Genomic DNA, 22,654 nt, shown 5'->3' on the forward strand with positions numbered 1-22,654 from the left:
ATGGACTGTGCGGCTGGTCCCGGCGGAGGTTCGAGTCCTCCCTCGGGCGTGTGTGTGTGTGTGTGTGTGTGTGTGTGTGTGTGTGTGTGTGTGTGTGTTTGTCCTTAAAATAATTTAGGTTAAGTAGTGTGTAAGCTTAGGGACTGATGACCTTAGCGCTTAAGTCCCATAAGATTTCACACACAGTTTTTGTAAAGCTTGCGGCAGTGGATATGGCTAGGCCGCAGCCTATTTCCGCGCGCGCTGTTCGAGAGAGGAACGGAGAGAAATAACTTGAAGGTAGTTCGATGAACCCTCTGCCAAGTACTTATATGTGAATTGCAGGGCAGTGATGAAACTGCCATTTCAAATGCATTGGGAGTCGTAGCGCTCACACAAGTCGGTTTTGCTTGAGATCGATATTGTTAATTAAATTGTTAAGGGACAGAAGCTTGAAAGTTCATAGTCCCACCGACGAGGTCATAAAGACGGAGCACAAGGTCGGATGTGAGAAGGATGGCCAACAATCTGTGGCCTTAGTTACGAAACCGTATCATTCAAAAAAAGAGAACTTCGAGAAATCGCAGGTAACCTAAACAAGGGAGGGCTGATCGAAAATTTAAACCCCGAATTCCTTGAACGCCAGTCCAGAGGCTTAACGGACTAGCTCGATTCTTTGCTCAGCTTAGGAGTTCTGCAAAGTGTTCGGTGTCCGCAGCTCGTGGTCTAGTGTCTGGCGTTACTGCCTCTGGATCACGGGGTTCCGGGTTCGATTCCCGGCCGGGTTGGGGATTTTCTCTGCCCGGGGAATGGGTGTTTGTGTTGTCCTCATCACTTCATCATGAGCAGCATCACCATCATTCGTGACAGTGGCTAGATTGGTCTGCGCACAAACTCGATTGTGTAAGAATTGGGTTTTGTACGGGCGCTGATGAGCACGCAGTTGAGCGCCCCACAAGCCACACATCATCAAAGTGTTCGGTGTGCCCTGCTGATCTAGACGTGATCGGTAATTTTAGTTCAACTTGTGGTTACTTTCTCCTGGTAGATACTCCGTTCAACGAACTCGAAACGAGACATGGTTAGTGATCAACAGCAACACGCTTCAGATTCGAAGATACGCTGATACAGGAGGCGCTAAATGGAAAACGTTATGCGTAGAGCATTTGCATGACATAAATTCCGCCCTCCCCTGGATGACACAACTTAGTATTAAAGACGAACTAGCTTTAAATTCGATGTGACAAAGCAGTTCTAGATTTTAATCCGTTCCTCCGAATGATTCAAACTCGCTGTTGGGATCGTTCCCTGAACAGGACCATGCAGATTACTCATCTCAAAATTTGCACTAAGAAGTCAACGTTACATAAATTACAGTTAGGGGGAATTGTGGAACCTCATGCTGCAATACCAGAAACGACAGTGGCACCCACCGTCGACCGTTATTTTTTGCCATTTTGTTAAGCTTTGTCTGAGGACAGCCATTGAATGCGAAGCTATAATACTTTCATGCAACAAGAATACTTCTGCACTGATTCACAATCATATCGTTCTCTCTCTTGCTGTTGCAGTAATAGTTCCAGTTTGTTTCATCGTAATACTAAATATCTTCATTATTGATCTACACAAGGAGCTTTGGATAAATGTTTAACCATACTGCAAAATATTTGCAGCTGAATTCTAAATTAGAGCGCCGGCCGGGGTGGCCGAGCGGTTCTAGGCGCTACAGTCTGGAACCGCGCGACGCTACGGTCGCAGATTCGAATCCTGCCTCGGGATGGATATGTGTGATGTCCTTCGGTTAGTTATTTTTAAGTAGTTCTAAGTTCTAGGGAACTGACGACCTTAGAAGTTAAGTCCCGTAGTGCTCAGAGCCATTAAATTAGAGCATCAGGGGCAGTGTAACACCGTAATTAGAGAAGCCTCATTTTCATTATTATCTAGCGTTGCGCGTGCAAGATGGAAGAAACATAGATGTACATATTTGAACAACAATTACTTTTTTTTTTGTTTCCATTACAAGAAGAACTGCACCCGAGCCTTTGGACTTCTACACTGATGTCCTTCAGCGATTGCTCGTGCTACTGTTTGAGACACTTGGAAGGAGTTGGTGCCCTGTTACAACACGTCATACAATGTTTAAGGGGCTTTGTCAATCCGAAGACTGATTATTGGGGCAAGCCGATGCCAGTGTCCATTGTATGAGAGTTCAGTATTTGAAAAGGCTTTCATTTTGATCAGCTCACTGCACGAACTTTGAGTAGTTTCCACTAAGAGATGCAATGATATGCAGGGAGACATTCATTGTGGATTATAGCTTATAGACAATTTTTTCGAACCGCTTACGCTCCAGAACTTCTTAACATTTTTTTGTCAGGTCGGTTGACAAAATTTGACTTTCGAAGACCACAAACGCTTCTCTCATTGCTCTCATTACGCTCATTTATGCTTCGTTCAGATTTCGCTGGTCGGCTAGGTTTTGCCTTCTCTTGAATCTGTGATGAAGTGTTCTTTGTTTACTTAGCAGTTTTCTATACGGCTATTAAACCACGGCTGGAACATACTCGTCTAGAAAAAAGGCCCGAGAAGCGGTTGAAATTTCCAAGAATGCATGTAATTTCAATAAAGAGGACGGCTGTAGGCTTCTGGCATCGTGGCTCTCCGCCATCAAGGAAGTAAACATGCGGCTGCATTGTGTGACCAATATAAACAATGCCCTGCGAGTCACCTCGGCGGTTACTAATATTTTGGGTAAACATCCCCCCTCTCTTTCTCTGTCCGTTTCGTATCTGGCCAATGATGATGGCCAACGAACAGCAGCAGGAATTTCAACCAATAACCCTTCTCCAGTTTCAGTGTGGAATAGTGCCTTTCTATCCGATGACGAGATCCGCCAATACTCTCCATAAGAGTTTAGCCAATAACGCCCCTTCTTCCGCATCAGCGCTGGAATATTAGCCTACGACGATGGCCCACCAATGGTAGCCCCAAGAATTTTAACCGATACTCCCACTTCTCCAGCACAAACGAGGAACTACTACCCTTAAGAGAACGCGACACTTGCCTCCGACAGTGTTCTAGCAATAGTGGGCACCGAAACATGCTAAAGATGATTCCAGCAGACGGGTCGAAACCTCTATTATTTTAGAAGGAAATCTGACGAGGCCTAAAAACCGAGAAGATTTTATCTTTAGCGACAACGCCCACGAAAGCCTGCACACTTACATACTCGTATACTCTGCAATTTGCGTCCTGCCAGTTTTGCGAGCAAAAATAGTTTCCTAATTTTCTTGACATACCTTGTGATACCTATATCATAGATGCTATCAAAGCCTTATGACCAGTGAGACATCTCAGGTGTTTTTTTTTTTGCTAGGAGGTATAAGACGTTTCCTTCACGCGTTCGCTCTCTAATTATCAGCTCGAAGTGATTTTTTGAACAAGACATTCAGAATACTGTTACACGAATTCCTGTCTCTGGCGCCAGTTTTGATACCACGACTCTCCCAATTTAAACCTGGTAAGTTGAAGTCGCCAACTACCGTTGGTGCCTGAATGCTTCTTCCTAGCGTATTCAGTCAAGATGGAAGGTGTAAGGTACAACGATTATGTTCAAATGGTTCAAATGGCTCTAAGCAGTATGGGACTTAACATCTGAGGTCATCATTCCCATAGACTTAGAACTACTTAAACCTAACTAACCTAAGGACATCACACACAACCATGCCCGAGGCAGGATTCGAACCTGCGACCGTAGCAGCAGCGTGGATCCGGACTGAAGCGCCTTGAACTGCTCGGCCACAGCGGCCGGCAACGATTATGTACCGAAATAGATTTGATATGTTAACGACACTTTGTCTTCGATGGGACGTTAAACCCTAATCTTTTTTTCCCTTTTGTTGACGAAATGTTGCAAACCCAACGACAACTGCACGCACATATTACACAAGACCTTCTTGAGAATGCTGTCGACTGATTGGAGATGCGTTGAAAAAAATAAAAAAAATAGAAATTGATTCGACAGTGTTTCATTAAACTACAGTGGTATGAAAAAATATATTCTTCCTGTCATTCAAGGGTCGATGCTTTGTAAGTCGACTAATTTAGGTAAGCACAAAAGAAACATACGAAACTCATCTCCTGCAAGCACATGCTTTTGGGTTACTTCTTTTAGATAAACTTTGCTTGCAAATGCCACGCAAGGCTAAAAATCCTCAGGGAGAACATCAAATAATACAGATCTGTCTCGTCAAGATATGACTGGAACAGTACGGAAAACAATTCTCTTGTTGGAGATGGCGCAAGATATACTTTTCTTCAGGTACGCGATACTATTCAAAACAATGTGCACACGAGGCTTTCTATAAAATAGATTCAGGAAAACAGAACAGTTTCGGTTAAAAAATTGTAAATTACTCAAAGGATTACTATTAGTTTAATGTATGAATGCGAAAGCACTGAGCTTCCACGAAACGAAAACATTCGCACATACTTTTGTGGGCGTAAAATTATTCACAGGCGTAAGCAGTACATGTATCTCTTGCGTAATACAACAAACAGAAACGCGCGAGGCGAATACACAAACACCACACTCCATCTAATGCCTGTGTTGATCGTGCGATTGTGCTTTGAACGTTTGCTTTGGAGCACGAGTAAAATGAAACACAGTGTGTAAAACTAAACAGAGACGCATGAATCAATTAATTCTGAACAGCATGAAAAACAAAACAAAAACCCTTGAGATACTTACGTCAAAAAAACTAATCAGTACTGGGAGACAAAATTTTACTGTCCTTGAAATCGTAAACTTACATGTAATTAAAATAAAGAGCTGATTATGCAACTTTAACTGACTTCAGAATTACAGTAAAAACCTCATGGGCCGTATTTTTCGGATGCAATGTTGTCTAAAAATCTCATAACAGTCTGCATATAGCGATTCAGTAGTGCTATTTACCCTTGGAACCTTCAAGGTCTGAAAACAATAACCGAAAGGGATAAAAATAATTAAACACAACCTTAGGTTGTCTTATTATCATTACATCAGGAATGTCGCTAGACAGATACCTGAATATACGTCTCACGTTTAACACTGATTAAGTACCGTTGCATTGACAATAATCAAAATGAACACTACCATAACGAGAAATATTCTTCATATTGTCTAGATTTCTCTGCATTTGTTACGTCATCGCAGAAACGAATAATCTGTGAGTAATGAAATAAGAATTGTTGATCATGAGAAGAATGGTGCGAGAAAAATAATTGTAGCACTTGAGTTTATCGAGGGACGGATGAGAGAAGAGAGTGGACACATAAAGCACGAAATTATAAAAAGACGGTGAACCCGATGCATATTTTCATAAGAGGTTTTTAATAAAGTGAAAATGTCCATTTTCCGGACCAATTATTGAAACCGAAGCTGAAAATTTTTAGTTTCATTTTGAATAGTTGCGTGAGGGGAATAGGAAAACAGGTGAGCGTGCATAAAATATAATATATAATGGAAACTGATTAAAAGTTGCTGCTTAAATAATTAAAAAAGAAACTCTGAAAGAATAATTGAAAGAAATTTGAAAGTACTGATATCCTGAGTGAACCTTAGCTGGCATTACTGGCAACAGACCTTCAATATTTAATAGATTATTAGATTAACATTCGTAAATTTACGTACATCCTTTCCCTGTCACCGCTATAGTGCATGGAGATTGGTATAACAAACAATACTGGTTCCAGATCGCCCCTCTTCTGCTCACGCAAATTCTTCTTGTTAGTTTCGATCCTCCTGATGCAGGATTCTCGGCGCGTCGCGGAATAATGAACAGAATATGCCTGTCCGAATAAACTTTGCTATCCTGATAACTTTCTATAACACTTTTCAATGTACACACATTTTTTACCAGTAATAACTCGGCGGAACTCGTAATACGTCCGCCCACTATCACTTATTGAGACAAGAAGATGAACAGATAAAAATTCGTCAGTTGAAGAGCGTATCTGTACTTGTTTTGTTTCAATGCCAATATTATCTGTGGTACAAAAATATTATTATTTTACATTTACATCTTATATGTACAAAAAGAAAAGAACGAGACAGAAAAGAAAATAATAATAATAATAATATGATAAATTACAATTTACATGACGAGGAGGACTTTATCGGTTCCGGCCGATGGTTTTTCAGTGTGGAAATGTCAGCATGGGAGTAGCCAAATGAACAATGAAGGAGAAACGTCGTAGCCAAATCGACGCTAAAGGAGAAGCAACGTCTCGATAATGCACAGTTACGCTTTACGCTCTACGCGGGGTAAAACATGTCTTCTGTGAACCGCTTTACATCGGGCTTCTGCTGTTTTTTTGTTTTTAATAGTTGATGTGAAATCCGATCCAGCACAACTGTTGACAAAGCGTACTTCGCAAAAATGAATGATTAATGTTAATAAATATTTGTTTGCCTCAGTTCAGCTACCGGTCGGCAGTAGTCAACACGGCAGGGACTGAAAATTTAATAAAAGTATTTTAAGCTAATAATAGGTACTTTTTCTCACTATTTATGTAGCGTAACTGTCAATATGAAGCACAGTTGTACTCCGTTTTGACTATTTACTGTATAGCTATCCAACTTTATAACAATGATGTTCAGACTGTACGCTGTAGGATTTACGTTGTTAGTAGTGTTACTGTCATGACTTGCCGTTAGGCTCCGGTACTGGTACGTAGAGATAGGGTTGGATCAAAAGCATCAGTGTGCTTTAGAGTTGCAGACGGTCAACATGGGTCTGGACAGGGTGAGTAGGGCTTTACTTTTAAAGCTCGGTCTCAGGCGCTGCAGTCATGGGCTGTGCGGCTGGTCCCGGCGGAGGTTCGAGTCCTCCCTCGGGCATGGGTGTGTGTGTTTGTCCTTCGGATAGTTTAGGTTAAGTAGTGTGTAAGCTTAGGGACTGATGACCGTAGCAGCTCAGCCCCATAAGATTTCACACATGTTTGAACATTTTGAACTTTTAAAGCTGTTTTATCAAAACAACAACAGTACTGCTGCTCTTCGCGAGTATCGACACACTAAAGGAATATGGAGAGGTCCTCTTTAGGCGCCAGGTTTCAGAAACATCATTCGCAAGTTTGAACTACGGACGATTTAGTAATTGCTCCTGGGAGACACCGACGGCCAATTGCGACACAAATCGTTGAAGTTACTGTTGCCATGGTTGAGAATGCAGTAAGCAACTTGCGATCTTCAAGCAGTGCACGAACTGTGTCACAACAGCTGAACCTTTCGAAAAGAACTGTGAACAACTATGAAATGGTATCCGTAGAAACTTCACATTACTCGCCAATTTTTGCCACCTGACGCAGACCTTCGAGGAGACTTTGTCCTTACGTTTCTTGCAAGGGCTCAAGTTGACTAGGAACATTCTGTGGAGTGATGAAGCACCCTTTACGCTCACTGGGAAGTGAACACTGACAATAGTCGCATTTGGGAATCGTTACTGCCAACGAACGTCCATGAAGGTCCCCACCACTGTGAGATGTAGCTTCACGGCACAGTTCATGCTTGGTCCATTCTTCTTTGAGTAACCTAGACCCCCAGGTCCAAGGCCATGCAGAGTGAACGGCACATGTTACTGTGATCTGCTTCGCCAACATGTGCTCCCAGCTCCACGGGAGAGAGGTGCTTCGGGTTCAGTTGTTTTGAGGCACGACGGAGCTTCACCTAACATTGCTCGTAAGATCACTCGGTTGCACCGTAAATCATTTGTAGAAAATCAAATCACTGGCTGCGGTCGGCTCAAACTGCGTGGCCCGTGTGATTTCTGACTGTGGGTTAACTGAGGGACAGGATTTATCAGCGAGACACAAACACACGATGAAGGTTGATTATGAGCATAGCGAGGGAGGTAGCCAACATCGCACCTGGGATATTTCGGGCAGCAGTTGAGCAATCTCTAGTGCGGTTCCAGGTTGTCGTAGAACTAGATGGCCGTCACACTGTGCAGCGTTTGTTAACCTACAACGTAAACACTGTACGCAGTTGACAAATGTTACCTTCTCATGTAAGAATTACAATGTGTTTCTTTCAAAGGTTTATTCTCTTCAGTATCTCCTAAAAAATGTTTTCACAAAGTTTCACTGTCTTACTATCACTCTTGGGAGTGGTCTCAAGTAGCGGAAGTATAATTATAACTACATCGGACTCCTGAAACTTTAGGTTAACAATTCGATCCATCACGACGAAAATAACAATAGGAAGCTGAGAAGTCAAGGACAGCACTGAAACAAATACATGGCATGTCAGGAAAGTTTCCATGTGTACTGACGCGCAAGAGCGTAAACTGTTCAGAAAATTTTATGATACAAATTGTCGACTTACCCAGAGGACTAACGGGTATGAGGACTCGTTCGTGGTCAAATCAGATATATTTGTTCTCGGCAAGCGCACTGGCCATTTGCTACTGCACAGTTGCACATCTCACCTGTAAATATGAAAGAAATGTAGTCAGTATACATTGCAGTGCCTTTTCAATGACAGAAATTTATTATGATGACTAAAGAATAAACTTTCGCAATAATTCTGTGTCACAGTTTTGGGCCATGATCAGATTTTTCACATAAAAGAGAATCCATACTAATACCAATGTGAAGAAGAACGCAAAAAACAAATGCGGCTCTCGTAAATATAAATTCGAGTACAACAGCAGAAACTGGCGTCCATCTGTTCTCAGTACTGCCCAAAACGGCTTGTCGTCCCCTTCTTCCGTCATACCGGGCACTTGAAATCCCCGTTTGGTCCTCCAGACTTAGGTCTCCCGTGGTTTACCGAAGTTCCTTACGGCAAATGCCATAATGGTTCGTACAATTACCAGCTTTTGGAAATAGCTGCTACGTTCATACTGATTAATCTACACTATATATGTTTATGTATATACACTTCATAAAGTCGTCTAACACATTTCAATGACTGTACATCATATCGCCACATGCAAAGATCGCACACTTCCAGTTGGCAGTATATCGATTTTTTAAAGCTATGATGCTTCCTTTGAAATTGTAAGCCTGACTCGTTCCCTCATTCTTCCCCTGTCCAAGCCTGTGTTCGGTCTTGGTCGTCGATGGAACCTTAAACCTTCATCTCCCTCCTCCCCTCCCTTCTTCCACCTAGCTCTTCCCGTAGGCGACTGAGCGCATGAAGCGCTGTGAGATAACAGACTTGCCTTTAATCTCGTCTTACAAGTCTGGCATATAGCAGCTCCTGAGCAGATACAGAACACCTTACCCGTTCACGCCACAAGCCATTTGGAATGTTAATCTCCTCCTTCGGTGAAATCTGAGTGTATCTTCTGCAACCTAATACGACGGTGACTAAATGCTGCGACAGATACCAATGCATTTATTCCCATTATATTATGAACGTGTCATATTACGTACGATACGTCTGCTCGGCACGGTTCTGTATTCATTCCCCTGCTGTTCACACATCGATCACTTCGATGCATCGAAGACCGCTCTCTACAACGATTTTAATTTCTAGCGGTAATAACGTTCGTTGCGGATATGTAAATGTTGCTTCCGGTGCTGAGGTGTTCGTGGTCATTCGCACCTGACAATGCGAAACTGGGCACTTCCATAAGTTTCTAACAAAGAACACTGGCCAAATAAAAATATGACGGCTAAATACTACGGCAGCTATACGATCTTCGTCAAACCGAGAGTAAGATGTTCATGTAACCACTTGGTAAGGGCTTTTACGTGGACGGTATTTCACTGTCTCTCTTCGCCATTTATCGTTACAGTGTAGAGAAGTTGAATGAACCCAATGCACGCTAGCAGCTTTCTTTCATCACTGAGTGAAGAATTCACAAATGCCTGGTCACGATCGTAAATTAATAATATAAACAAACATTGCCGGTTCGGCCTGTTATGGCTTATTTTAAAAACGAGAAATAATGAAAAGCGATGCAAGCCCAACAGCTATGCCATCCGGAAGGCATTAAGGAACCAACCAGCACAGACTAATACCATTATAATGCGAAAGAGCAATAAATATCTTGTGAGCAGTTACGAGTAACAAGTCTACTGAAGTTACTGCCTAAACTACTCTACTTCGTCCTTTTCTGGAGTATTGCTGGGCAGTGTGGCATCCGCACCAGATAGGGCTGACGAATGACATCGAAGAAGCCCAAAAAAGGGAGACTCCTTTTGTATTATTGCGAAACAGAGGTGAGAGTTCAACGGATATGATATGCGAATTGGGGTGGCAAACACTGAAACAATGGTGTTTTCCGTTGTGACAAGATCACCTCTTGAAATTTCATTCACCAACTTTCCCCTCCGGGTGCGAAAATATTTTGTTGGCGCCCAGCCACAAAGGGAGAAACGATCATCGATAAAGTAAGTCAAACCAAACCTCGCACAGAACGAGTGTTCATTTTTTCCGCGCTGTTCGAGAGTGGAACGGTAGAGAAATAGCCTGTAGGTGATTCGATGAACCCTCTGCCAGGCACTTAACTGTGAACTGCGGAGTTACCACGTAGATGTATATGTACTGGGTTCGTGGGTAAGTTCGTAGCATTTTTCCGTAAGATTAATACACACAACAGAAGAACATCACAAGAGACTTTTAGAGTGCAACAATATATTCTCCTTCACTATTTACGACAGTCTGCCAACGCTGGGGTAGGTTTTCGATCCCGTGACTGAAGAAATCACGTGGTTTTGAGGCGAAGCACTCGTAAAACCATGTTCGGAGCACAATTTCAATTGGTAGGAAGTTCCTTGAAGAGTTTTCAACAGAGAGCGGAAAAGGTGAAGAGCTGACAGTGCAAGATCAGGCGAATAAGATGGGTGGGGAACGACTTCCAAGCCCAATTCCTGTACAGTGTTTTTTGTCAGTCTAGCAGAAAATTTTTGGGTTGCGTCTGCAAGACATCTCAGTCGTTGACAAAAAACGTCAGCAGCGATCGTTACACCTCAGGGAACCAATTCGTAGCACACCATACCGTCGCTCTTTTCCACCAGATGCATAAAATTATCTTTTGTGGATGCGCGCAGGTCTTCGTACGGGAAGTTGTTGCTTTGTTTGGGATCAAGTCACTCCTTTCTTTTCCTCATGTTAGCATAAAGACACTATTTCTCGCTACCTATTGCGATACAGGATAGGAACGGTCCATGTTGCTCACGAGCCAATTGATGCCGAACAAACGGAGATGCCCATAACGCCAACGGCTGATTTTTATGACTTTGGCTTAGAGCATGCTGTACATAATTTCTGAATCTTCCCCATTGCATGCAAATATCGCATGATGGTGAAATGATCACAGTTCATCACAGTTGCCAGTTCTCGAGTGCATTGATGTGGATCTTTGTTGATTAATGCGTTCAAGCGGCCTTCATCAAACCCCGCAATTCTTCCAGAGCGTGAACAGTCGCTAACGTCAAAACTATCCTCCTTAAAACAAGAAAACCATTTTTCCGTGCTTTGTCCAATGCTATTATTCCCGTATGCGGCACAAATGTTTCTGGATCACTCTACTGAACTCAAATCAGAAGAAAATGTCGGAAATGTTCCGAGTTCTCCACTTGGCACTCCATTTTCTAGCGCCCGCAGCTACACTCACTATCTCTAACTGATAAAGCGAAAATATGTAAACTCAAACAGAAACAGTCAACTAAAAAATAAAAAATGACAATCGATGAACAAACCCGTGACAACCAGGGAATAGCAACATGGAAAACAAAATCACTACCAATTTATGCACCAACCGAATAGATATAATTATGGCAGCGCGGCGCGAATTAATCTACATTTAGAGCCAAAGAAAGTGGTAAACCCTGCCTAATATCGTGTAGGGCCCCCGCGAACACGCAGAAGTGCCGCAACACGACGTGGCTTGAATTCGCCTAAGTAGTGCTGGAGGGAATTCACACCATGAAACCTGCAGGGCTGTCCATAAATCTGTAAGAGTATAAGGGAGTGGAGATCTCTTCTGAAAAGCACGCTGCAAGGCATTACAAACATGGTCAATAATGTTCATGTCTGGGGCGTTTGGCGGCCAGCGGAAGTGTTTAGACGCATAAGAGTGAACCTGGAGCCTCTCTGTACCAATTATGGAGGTGCGTGGTGTCGCATTGTCCTGATGGAATTGCCGAAGTCCGTCGCAATGCATAATGGACGTGAATGGATGCAGATGATCAGACAGGACGCTTACGTCGTAAGTATCTAGTCGTATCTAGATGTATCAGGGGTCCTATATCACTCCAACTACACACACCCCACACCATTACAGAGCCCCCACCAGCTTGAATAGCCCCTGCTGACATGCAGGGTCCGTGGATTTATGAGTTCGTCTCCATGTCCGTACACGTCCTTCTGCTCAATACAATTTGAGACGAGACTCGTCCGACCAGGCAACATGTTTCGAGTCATCAACAGTCCAATGTCGGTGTTGACGGACCCAGGTGAGGCGTAAAACTTTGTGTCGTGCAGACATTAATGGTACAAGAGCGGGCCTTCGGGTCCGAAAGCCCATATCGATGATGTTTCGTTGAATGATTCGCACCCTGACACTTGTTGATGGCCCAGCATTGTAATTTGCAGCAATATGCGGAAGAGTTGCACTTCTGTCACGTTGAACGATTCTCTACAGGCGTCGTTGGTCCCGTTCTCGCAGGATCTTTTTGCCGCCGCAGCGATGTCGGAGATCTGATGTTTTATAGGACTCATGATATTCACAGTACACTCGTGAAATGGTCGCACGGGAAAGTCTCCAGTTCATCGCTACCTCCGAGATGTTGTGTCCCATCGCTCGTGCGCCAACTAAAACACCACGTTCAAACTAATTCACATCTTGATAACCTGCCATTGTAGCAGTAGTAACGGATCTAACAACTGCGCCAGACACTTGTTGTCTTATATAGGCGTTGGCGACCGGAGCGTTGTCTTCTGCCTGTTTACATGTCTCAGTATCTGAAGACGCATGCCTATTTTCAAACGTGGGATGGTAGTCGGTGCATGACGTGTGGGGCCATAACATACCTTAGATGACAAAAGAATTCGTGTTTCGGAGCTCAACAATGTGTAGTGTGGATCTAAATATTCCAGAGACAATGTTTTTAGACGCATGAACAGCCACTCAGGATGACCAGAGGTAAATGAGGAAAGGGTGTCACGTCGCCTTCGCAGAGCCCTAGGGGCGACGGACGTTCTTCCACGAGTCAGATCGCCGCCGATTTGGGGTGTCAAAAACTCATTCATTCCAATGCAGACATAGGCTCCACCAGCTGGCGACCTACGCGTCTCCCTTTACTGAAACCTCGACTCACAAGAGGACAACGGGCGGCAACAACAACAGCGACGTCCTAGCGACGAACACACCAGATGTCTCACTGTGACGTGTCGTGAAAGAGCAATGGTGGTTGTGTAAATTGGGTCGTTAGCGCCAACAGACAACACTATTGTGGTATCACATATCGATACGACCCCACGGACGTCACAGTTGGCAACGGAATTGCAACTTCCCCTCTGACGCCAATACTGGTCGCGCGGGATCTGTGGGACGCAATAGCGCGTGTGCTGCGCCACGCCTCTAGTGGCTCTGGACTACGAACGTCCTCTGCTGCCGCGATATAGGACGGCCGGCGGCAGCCACTCAATTCACTTGTACATGGAGCCTCTTCACCATCACAGCATATCCGTGTTTATTACAGCGAGTCTCATCTCAGTTGCTATTGTATGAGCTGGATTCTAGTTCTTGCTGCAATATTTGCAATGAGTCTTCGGACACTTACAGAAATACAAGTTACGTAAGCCTTCTGTTTGTTGTGTTAACTTGTTCACTAATCATTTCTGCTCCTGCCTAGCTCCCCTACAACGACAGCTGCCTCACAACTCTGCAGCCCACCTCTCCTTCACGTAGTGTACAAAGTCGTACACGACAACTATAAGCTGCTGCGACTTTTCCTGGCGCCAGGATCGTACTTGCGGCACAGTTTGCCCCCACCCGCTTGCAGTTGGTCGACAGAAACGACGACTGAATTTGTGAGGTAATCGAACGATTGCCACACGGCCTGGCGAGAAACGGTGCATCTTCAACTGTTCGATACAAGCCTTGGCGAAAACGGGAGGCCCAGAGACTGCGCCAGCGGTTATCTCCGTCTGGAACTCGGCACAGCGTGGCAGCTGCGACCACCTACCGCTGCGGGCTTCCGCCTCCCCTCCAGCCCCCCTCCCCCTTCCTTTTGTAAACATGACTGGCGGATTCTAGTAGGCACGGCACGGCACGGCGCGGCTGGCGGTAGTAATGGGGCCAATGGCCCCGACCATGCACCCCAGTGGTCGGCTCACCAGAGAGGATCTGCGAGGGACGCTCGGAGCGCTGCGCTCATTGCATCTGCTGGTCAACTGTAACCATCACCTGTGATCAAACGTAAATCGCGCTTGCAACACGGTTTTCAAACATATGCTCGTCAACTCAAATTTGCTACACAACGGCTACTTAATTTACACCTGAATAGGAATAGAAAGAGTGCAGCTAAAATTCAAGGTGAGAAAGTCAAAATATATTATATAAATGGATATATGTATATTTGTACAAGGTGTGATAAAAACTGTGACAATTTTTGTTTTTCTTGAAGTATTCTTGTTTATTCATCAAAATCAACTTTACTCCCTTCAGAGTAATCCCCCTCACATATAACACACTGGCGCCAGTGCTTTTTCCAATCCCGGAAGCATTTCTGGAACTCACTTTTCGTTATGGTGTTCAGCTCTTTCAGTAATTCTGTTTCTATCTCATCAATGGTGGCAAAACGACGTCCTTTCGTGGTTCTCTTCGGCCTCGGGAATAGAAATAGGTCGCAGGGGGCCACGTCCGGCCAATACAGTGGCTGAGGCAACATAACGGTTTTGTTTTTGCCAAAAAATCACGAACAAGCATTGATGTGCGAGCGGGAACATTATCGGGACCCAGTGCCCACGACTGGTTTTGCCCCAATTCCGGTCGTTTTCTTCGGATTGCTTCACACAAACGGCGCATAACTTCCAGGTAGTATTCCTTACTGACCGTACGACCATAAGGCAAGAACTCATGATGCACTGTCCCATTGTAATCGAAGAAAACAGTGCGAAGAATATTCATACGTATTTGGACTTGAATTTTTTTTTTCGGTCTTGGCTCTTCAGACTGTTTTCATTACTATATAACGATCTTGATTGTTCCAGGAATGTAGCGGCTGTAGCAACTGGGATACATCGCCATCGCTTGCCATGGTAATGATGCATGATACCCATACTAACAAATCCAACCTTGCATGAACTATCGCAACTAGTAAGCCACTACAGCTCTTACTACCCATCACACTTTCACAGAGGTTATTTGCCCACGGCACGAGCTTTGGCACCTTTTTCCCTCTGCTATTCAAAACGCTACCCTCACTCGCTTTTCGTCCACTATCTATCACCTGATGGACCGTGTTAATGCGTAGCCTTACCCAGACGCACGGATAACATAACAGCCCAGCATCCTGTGATCCACCTATTAGATAACTATCATGTCGACGGAGGTGACAGTAGAACTTTTCGTCTGGTCACCAGGTTGGTGCGGACGTGTAGGGGCCCCATCTCTATTAAAAAAATGGGGGGGGGGGAGGCTTTGTTTCGACATCATACCCGTGTTTCGTTACCTGTTACAACCTTCTTTAGAAGTTCTAGATCGTTGTCGACTTCATTAAGCACTTCCTCAACGACGTGTACGCGACGTCGTTTTTGGTCAAAATTCACCAATTTCGAAAAAAACTTTGCTGCAACACGTTTCAAAATATTCGAAAAAATTGCTTGGTATAAGTCACAGTATATGCCGACATCATCAGCAACCCCTCTGATTACGCTTCGGCGATTTTCCAGAACCGTTTTCTTTACTTCTTGTACACTGCCGTCAGTAGTTGACGTGCTAAGGCTTCCAATGCGGTCGTCGTCTTCAACATCTTCTCGAACCTCTTTGAAACGTTTACACCAGTCGTAAAGTCCTGTCTTACCCATAGTAGGTTTCCCAAAAGCCTCAGCCAACATTTCGAATGAGGGGTGCTGCACTTTATTCTAGGTTTTCAAGCTAAATTTAAAATAAATTGTTTGATCCATCTTTTGCGTAAGTAAAAATTTGCCGAGCGCTCGAAAACACGTATAATCTTTTCTACTGTCACAAAATGGTTCAAATGGCTCTGAGCACTATGGGACTTAACTTCTAAGCTCATCAGTCCCCTAGAACTTAGAACTACTTAAACCTAACTAACCGAAGGACATCACACACATCCATGCCGGAGGCAGGATTCGAACCTGCGACCGTCGCGGTCGCGCGGTTCCATACTGTAGCGCCTACAACCGCTCGGCCACTTCGGCCGGCTACTATCAGCAGTAAACTAAATAATCAAAACAGCTGAAAATGCAAACATACATCAGGAACACGTATATGAACAAGAGAAAAGTCCTGTAAATCAAATGTATATAGCTTGCGAAATTAAAAAACTCCGTTCACTTTTTGATCACATCTCGTATGTTCCACTTCTCCTCCTAAACCATTGCACTGATTTCAACCAAACTAGGTAAAAATACACGTTAGTGTAGGGTAACTGTCGATGTGGGGTTAGAACCACCTACCTACACCATAGTTCAGAAGATACGACATCATAAACAATGACATACATGAAAAAAATTGTGCATCACGAGTAACGTTTTAATAAGTTATTCTTTACTACTGAGATACCCCTACAGTTGAGTCAACTTCAGGAAACCAAAGACACCTAGCAGCGTCTTCGACAGCTGTCAGCTGCGAAGCGCAAAACGGATGTAGACGAACGCAAAAACCACCACATCGCCTATTATTGAATGTCACATCGCCAATTACTTTACTACGAACCTCGATCCGATAGAACTTTGGAACGGCATAATGCTGTGTGTTTGGAAGATGTTGGGTAATGTACTTAAGGCTATCCTCTTAACAGGAAAGGGAGAGATTGAAACTGTGTAAGTACTACGAATGCGCCTTACTCCGACAGATCTCCCCTCTCACTTCAAGAGACTGCAGTTTCCAGTGAGACTTGCATTTGCCATAACAATTAACAAGTCATAGAGGCAGTCTATTAAATACTGTGGAATGACATTTCCATGTTTTGTTATGCGGGATTTACGTCGCTTGCTCAACGGTGGGCTCACCCAAGATTTCATTCATCGTAGCTTCTGGATATGTGACTAGAAATACTGTTTATAAATAAATTCTGAGTTAAATAACGTTGCAGAGAAATTGTATTTTGCATATCGTGTATCTTAAGTTGGATACTGTACTAACACATTTGTGCATTACGCATACTTCTTTACACGACTCTTTCATAATTTCGAAGGTATTTTCATTACTACATGGAAATGAAATTTTTTCGATATTACACTAAAAACAGCGTTAATTTTTTGTTTTCGTTTTTGATAGAAAATTGGCGAAATTAATATCCGGGCAATAAGAGATTTGTCAGGAAGTTAAGCCATAAGATCCGCTGAAATTACTATCCTAAGTGACAGCGAAGAAAAATCACAGGACATACTGAAGAGAATGGAATACTGAGCAAGGAATCTAGATTGTCAGTAAACCAGAGAAAGATTAAAAAGCAGTGACAAACAGCACAAGTGATATTAGCGACAAATTTATCATAAAACTTGCGGACCACGAAATAGACGAATTGAGGGAATTCTGCTCCACTGGAAGCAAAATAACGTATGACAAACGAAGCATGCACAGTAGTACAGGCAAAGAGTGCATTCGTGCCAAAAGACGTCTGCTAGTAGGGGATGGTAGCTTATATTGTATGGCTCCTAATTGGCAAGACTGCTATAAAATTCGTACATCTAGTACTACAAGACATTTAGTGAGGTCAGCGTGAAATATGTGCTTCTTGGAGCCGTATTGTTACCTATGAGCTCTGAGTGTTTAAGAACAAATTGTTTGAAGACAGCGTTGATTTTCGACACGGATAGAAGCTGCAGTAATGAACTGAAATTTGTGCCAAGGCCGGGACTTGGATTCAGATCTCGTGTTTAGGAGGCAGATGTGTTATCCACTATACCACCCTGGCACTGTGGCAAACATGGCTGCACCGACTACCCTAGTCCAACGCCCTCCCTAACACAAACTTCTATTCAAACCTCAGCCCATCTTGATTTTCCCCTTCTTAAATCGTCAGTAATGCTGAGCCTCTCCAATACTGGAATAGAAACCCAGCTTTGTAGATAATGAGGAAATCCTGTCTGCATCTCAAGCGTAGGTGATATATTGATCTGATGTAATTACATTTTCCTGGAGACATAATGAGTCTCAACTTTGTCTTCGATATGGATAAAAGCAGATATAATAAATTAAAATCAAGTTGGGCTTGATTGTGAATTGAACTTTGTGTTAGAGATGCCAATGGATAGGGCAATCAGTGCAACTGTTACAACCTAAGAGACAACGTCACTTTCTATTTCGAAGTGGATACACATCGAAATAATCTGTATTAGTTGTGGTTCGTTAGTAATAAATACACACAAACATAAAAAGGCGACATTGCCTATAATGTACCGCTGTAAGTTTCCGATACTGTGCCGCCACAATTTGGGAAACTTGCTGGAATAGTGAGCTTTAAAAATGTGTTTGGCTTTATTAGTACAACATAATGTTTAGAAATGATGTGATGAATTTTCTAAAATCTTCTTTAACCTAAGGTAGTAATTAAAAATTATTTTGTATTACAGCACGGCAACAGAAGGGTGCATTTAGCTGAAACAATATATCTAAATGGCGATCATGAATTACATGAATGTGCATGTATATCAAATGTGTCTAATCAACAGTTAAGCGACATGCGGAAAATGGAAACTGCCATACAAATGATTTTTGGTCGCAGTTAAGTGTTTCCCAACGAAATGAAAGAGCATATTCTTACATGTGAAGAGATGATGTCTAGTTTAATCATGACTACGCGCAAGAAAACTTGCTTTTGATATCGCAGAAGCAAACTGACTGACCCATAATATCAATATAGAAAAATCCATGGTAATGTGAGGCAACACATGAAAGCTCAAGAGGAAGAAATCTAAAACTACATATCCGCCTGCCAAAGGAAGTGTTTTGCAGACTCTAAGGGGGAACCACCCCAGAAACTCATTCGTAAAACAGAGAAATGGTACATCGAATTGTCAGAAGAAGATCGGATAGAAGAAATGATTAGATATATGAAATGCAAAATGTGGATCCATACAGAGTGTGCAGGATGGGAAAGGAGGGAAAAAGTTGTATTGCCATGTCTGCCAACAGTGACATAAGAATTAAAATGTGGAACATTTCCATAAGTTAAACTAGTACTTCAGGGTCATAGTCGATACGGTGGTATAATTTATGCAGTCACTGACAGAATTTAGGAAACCAAATTCTTAATTTTTATCTCCGTCCGAACAGGCCTTGATAGGCCCAACGATACCGACCGACCACCGTGTCGTCCTCAGCTGACAGGCATAACTGGATGCGGATATGTAGGGGCATGTAGTCAGCACACCGCTCTCCCCGCTGTATGTCAGTTTACGAGGCCGGAGCCGCTACTTCTCAATCAAGTAGATCCTCAGTTTGCCTCACAAGGGCTGAGTGCACACCGCTTAACAGCGCTCGGCAGACCGGATGGTCACCCATCCAAGTGCTAGCCCAGCCCGACAGCGCTTTACTTCGGTGATCTGACAGGCACCGATGTTACCACTGTGGCAAGGCCACTGGCTATCAAAGGATAATATCTCAGTAACGTAACGTGGAATACCAAAATAAAAGTAATAAAACAGCCCAAGGCCTTATTTAAATTTGAAAATAGCCTGTTAAAAAAGATGTCGACCATGGGCCATTCTGTGATTCATCTGCCATTGAAATAATACAAACCTGCTTCTTATTTACATCAGTTTCTTGTGTTCAACGTATTTTGTGACTTCAACTACTCTGACAGCCAACCAGACCTAAAATATTACTATAGCAAAAAAATATTTTCTAGTTTTACGTCCCATTACTTACATCCCCCACATCAAAAACTGCGTGGCTTTGAAATTTTGAAGGTATTATTTTCCCGGGGAATGAATTGGAATTGAAAACTTGTCTGTTGCCACTAACACACCAAACGGTTTTAAAAGCCTTTCCCAAAAATATATTGCTTGCTTATGTGTTTTGACAGCACACACATAACTTTGTTTCAGCTTTACCTAATGTAAGCTTCTGTTATTATAGGCTCATTCATAAGATCAGGTACATTATTTTGTAAATTAGCAGTAAGGCGAAGCCAGTGTAAAGAGACTAATTTCGGGAATAAAGGTCTAAACATTCTTCGTTAGTTAACACTTCATATAGCCCATGCGGCATGCTTTTGCGGTGGAAATAATGTTTCAGCATGAACTGAGCTACCCTAGGATGTTACACATGATACCAAGGGATGAAAACGTATGAAGTGAAATTTTTTTATTGTTTCTGTGTGTTTGACAGTGGGCAGCATCCTAATCGTAGTTTATGACTTCCACGAGACCTTTCAATCTACTCTGTCCCAGAAAGCAGGTGACTCCTTTTATGTTAATGACCCCACCATTATAAGATTGTAAAACAACTAGCATCTCTGAGAACGAATGAAACACTGATCGCATGTATGACTACTTTTCTCACCCCGCAGGTAGCGGCACAGGTTCCCGTGTCATTAAAAGCGGCAAATCTGTGCGTTAACAGTGTACGAACTGGTGTGCTTATATCAAAGAATGTGCCGAAGTTGTGTTGGCAGGTCTGAAGGGATCACAATGCGTGTCAGCGGCTGTTTACAACCAACCAACACCGTCCGAACAAAAATTTTCGTAACCGATGTTGCTGCTTCTCAATCAATTAGCTCCTCAATTGGCCTCACAAGGGTTGAGTGCACCCCTCTTGCCAGCAGCGCCCGGCAGACCGGATGGTCACCCATCCAAGTGCTAGTCCAGCCCGACAGCGCTTTACTTCGGTGATCTGGCGGGAAACGATGTTACCACTGCGGCAAGGCCGTTGGCTAATTTGTATCGCTTGCAGATATTTAAAAAATGAAATGTAGCCTCTTTATTTTTCTGAGAATGTCCTTTCTTTAAATCACATACCAAGAACAAAATCTACATCTACATCCATACTCCGCAAGCCACCTGACGGTGTGTGGCGGAGGGTACCCTGAGTACCTCTCTCGGTTCTCCCTTCTATTCCAGTCTCGTATTGTACGTGGAAAGAAGGATTGTCGGTATGCTTCTGTGTGGGCTCTAATCTCTCTGATTTTATCCTCATGGTCTCTTCGCGAGATATACGTAGGAGGGAGCAATATACTGCTTGACTCTTCGGTGAAGGTTATGTTCTCGAAACTTTAACAAAAGCCCGTACCGAGCTACTGAGCGTCTCTCCTGCAGAGTCTTCCAATGTTGCATCTGAGGATGCCATTGGTTAAACAGTATTGTAACTTAATGTTTAGCCTGTTGTTGTTGTGGTCTTCAGTCCTGAGAGTGGTTTGATGCAGCTCTCCATGCTACTCTATCCTGTGCAAGCTTCTTCATCTCCCAGTACTTACTGCAACCTACATCCTTCTGAATCTGCTTAGTGTATTCATCTCTTGGTCTCCCTCTACGATTTTTACCCTCCACGTTGCCCTCCAATGCTAAATTTGTGATCCCTTGATGCCTCAAAACATGTCCTACCAACCGGTCCCTTCTTTTTGTCAAGTTGTGCCCCAAACTCCTCTTCTCCCCAATTCTATTCAATACCTCCTCATTAGTTATGTGATCTGCCTATCTAATCTTCAGCATTCTTCTGTAGCACCACATTTCGAAAGCTTCTATTCTCTTCTTGTCTAAACTATTTATCGTCTACGTTTCACTTCCATACATGGCTACACTCCATACAAATACTTTCAGAAACGACTTCCTCACACATAAATCTATACTCGATGTTAACAAATTTCTCTTCTTCAGGAACGCTTTCCTTGCCATTGCCAGTCTACATTTGATATCCTCTCTACTTCGACAATCATCAGTTATTTTGCTCCTCAAATAGCAAAACTCCTTTACTACTTTAAGTGCCTCATTTCCTAATCTAATTCCCTCAGCATCACCCGATTTAATTTGACTACATTCCATCATCCTCGTTTTGCTTTTGTTGATGTTTAGCCTATGATAAATCAAATCTCAAAACTGGTACAATTTAGGCAACTATCCCATATGCAACATAGGTCTTAATTTGTATAAGAAATTTCTGTGGAAATGCATCTGGCGCACAGCATTGTACTGAAGTGCATTATGGTCTCTGGGAAGCCAAGGAGTGAAGAACTCAAGCGCTTCAGATGTATGCTATACGTTAGTTGGAGCTAGACGCATCGGATATTCCGCTTCGGGAATTGTTAGAATATTCACTATTCCGAGATCCAGAGTGCCAAGAGTGTGCCGAGAATACCAAATTTCAGGTAATATATGTCACCACGGACTAATCAGTGGCCAACGGCCATTCATTTAACGACTGAGCGCTGCGGCGTTGGCGTAGAGTTGTCAGTGCTACCAGCAAGCATCATTGCGTGAAATAACGGCAGAAATCAGTGTGGGACGCGCGACGAACGTATCTGTAGGGCAGTGCCATGAAGTTTA

At 43.2% G+C, this 22,654-nt stretch overlaps 1 protein-coding gene across 1 annotated transcript in view; it reads right to left on the bottom strand.

Moving 5' to 3' along the window:
* Nucleotides 1–22,654, bottom strand: part of LOC126353835 (ecdysone receptor) — a 1,466,551-nt gene that overhangs the window by 1,108,669 nt on the left and 335,228 nt on the right. The window lies entirely within an intron of this gene.

The sequence above is a fragment of the Schistocerca gregaria genome, chromosome 3 (assembly GCF_023897955.1).
Source record: "Schistocerca gregaria isolate iqSchGreg1 chromosome 3, iqSchGreg1.2, whole genome shotgun sequence".
Lineage (NCBI taxonomy): Eukaryota > Metazoa > Arthropoda > Insecta > Orthoptera > Acrididae > Schistocerca > Schistocerca gregaria.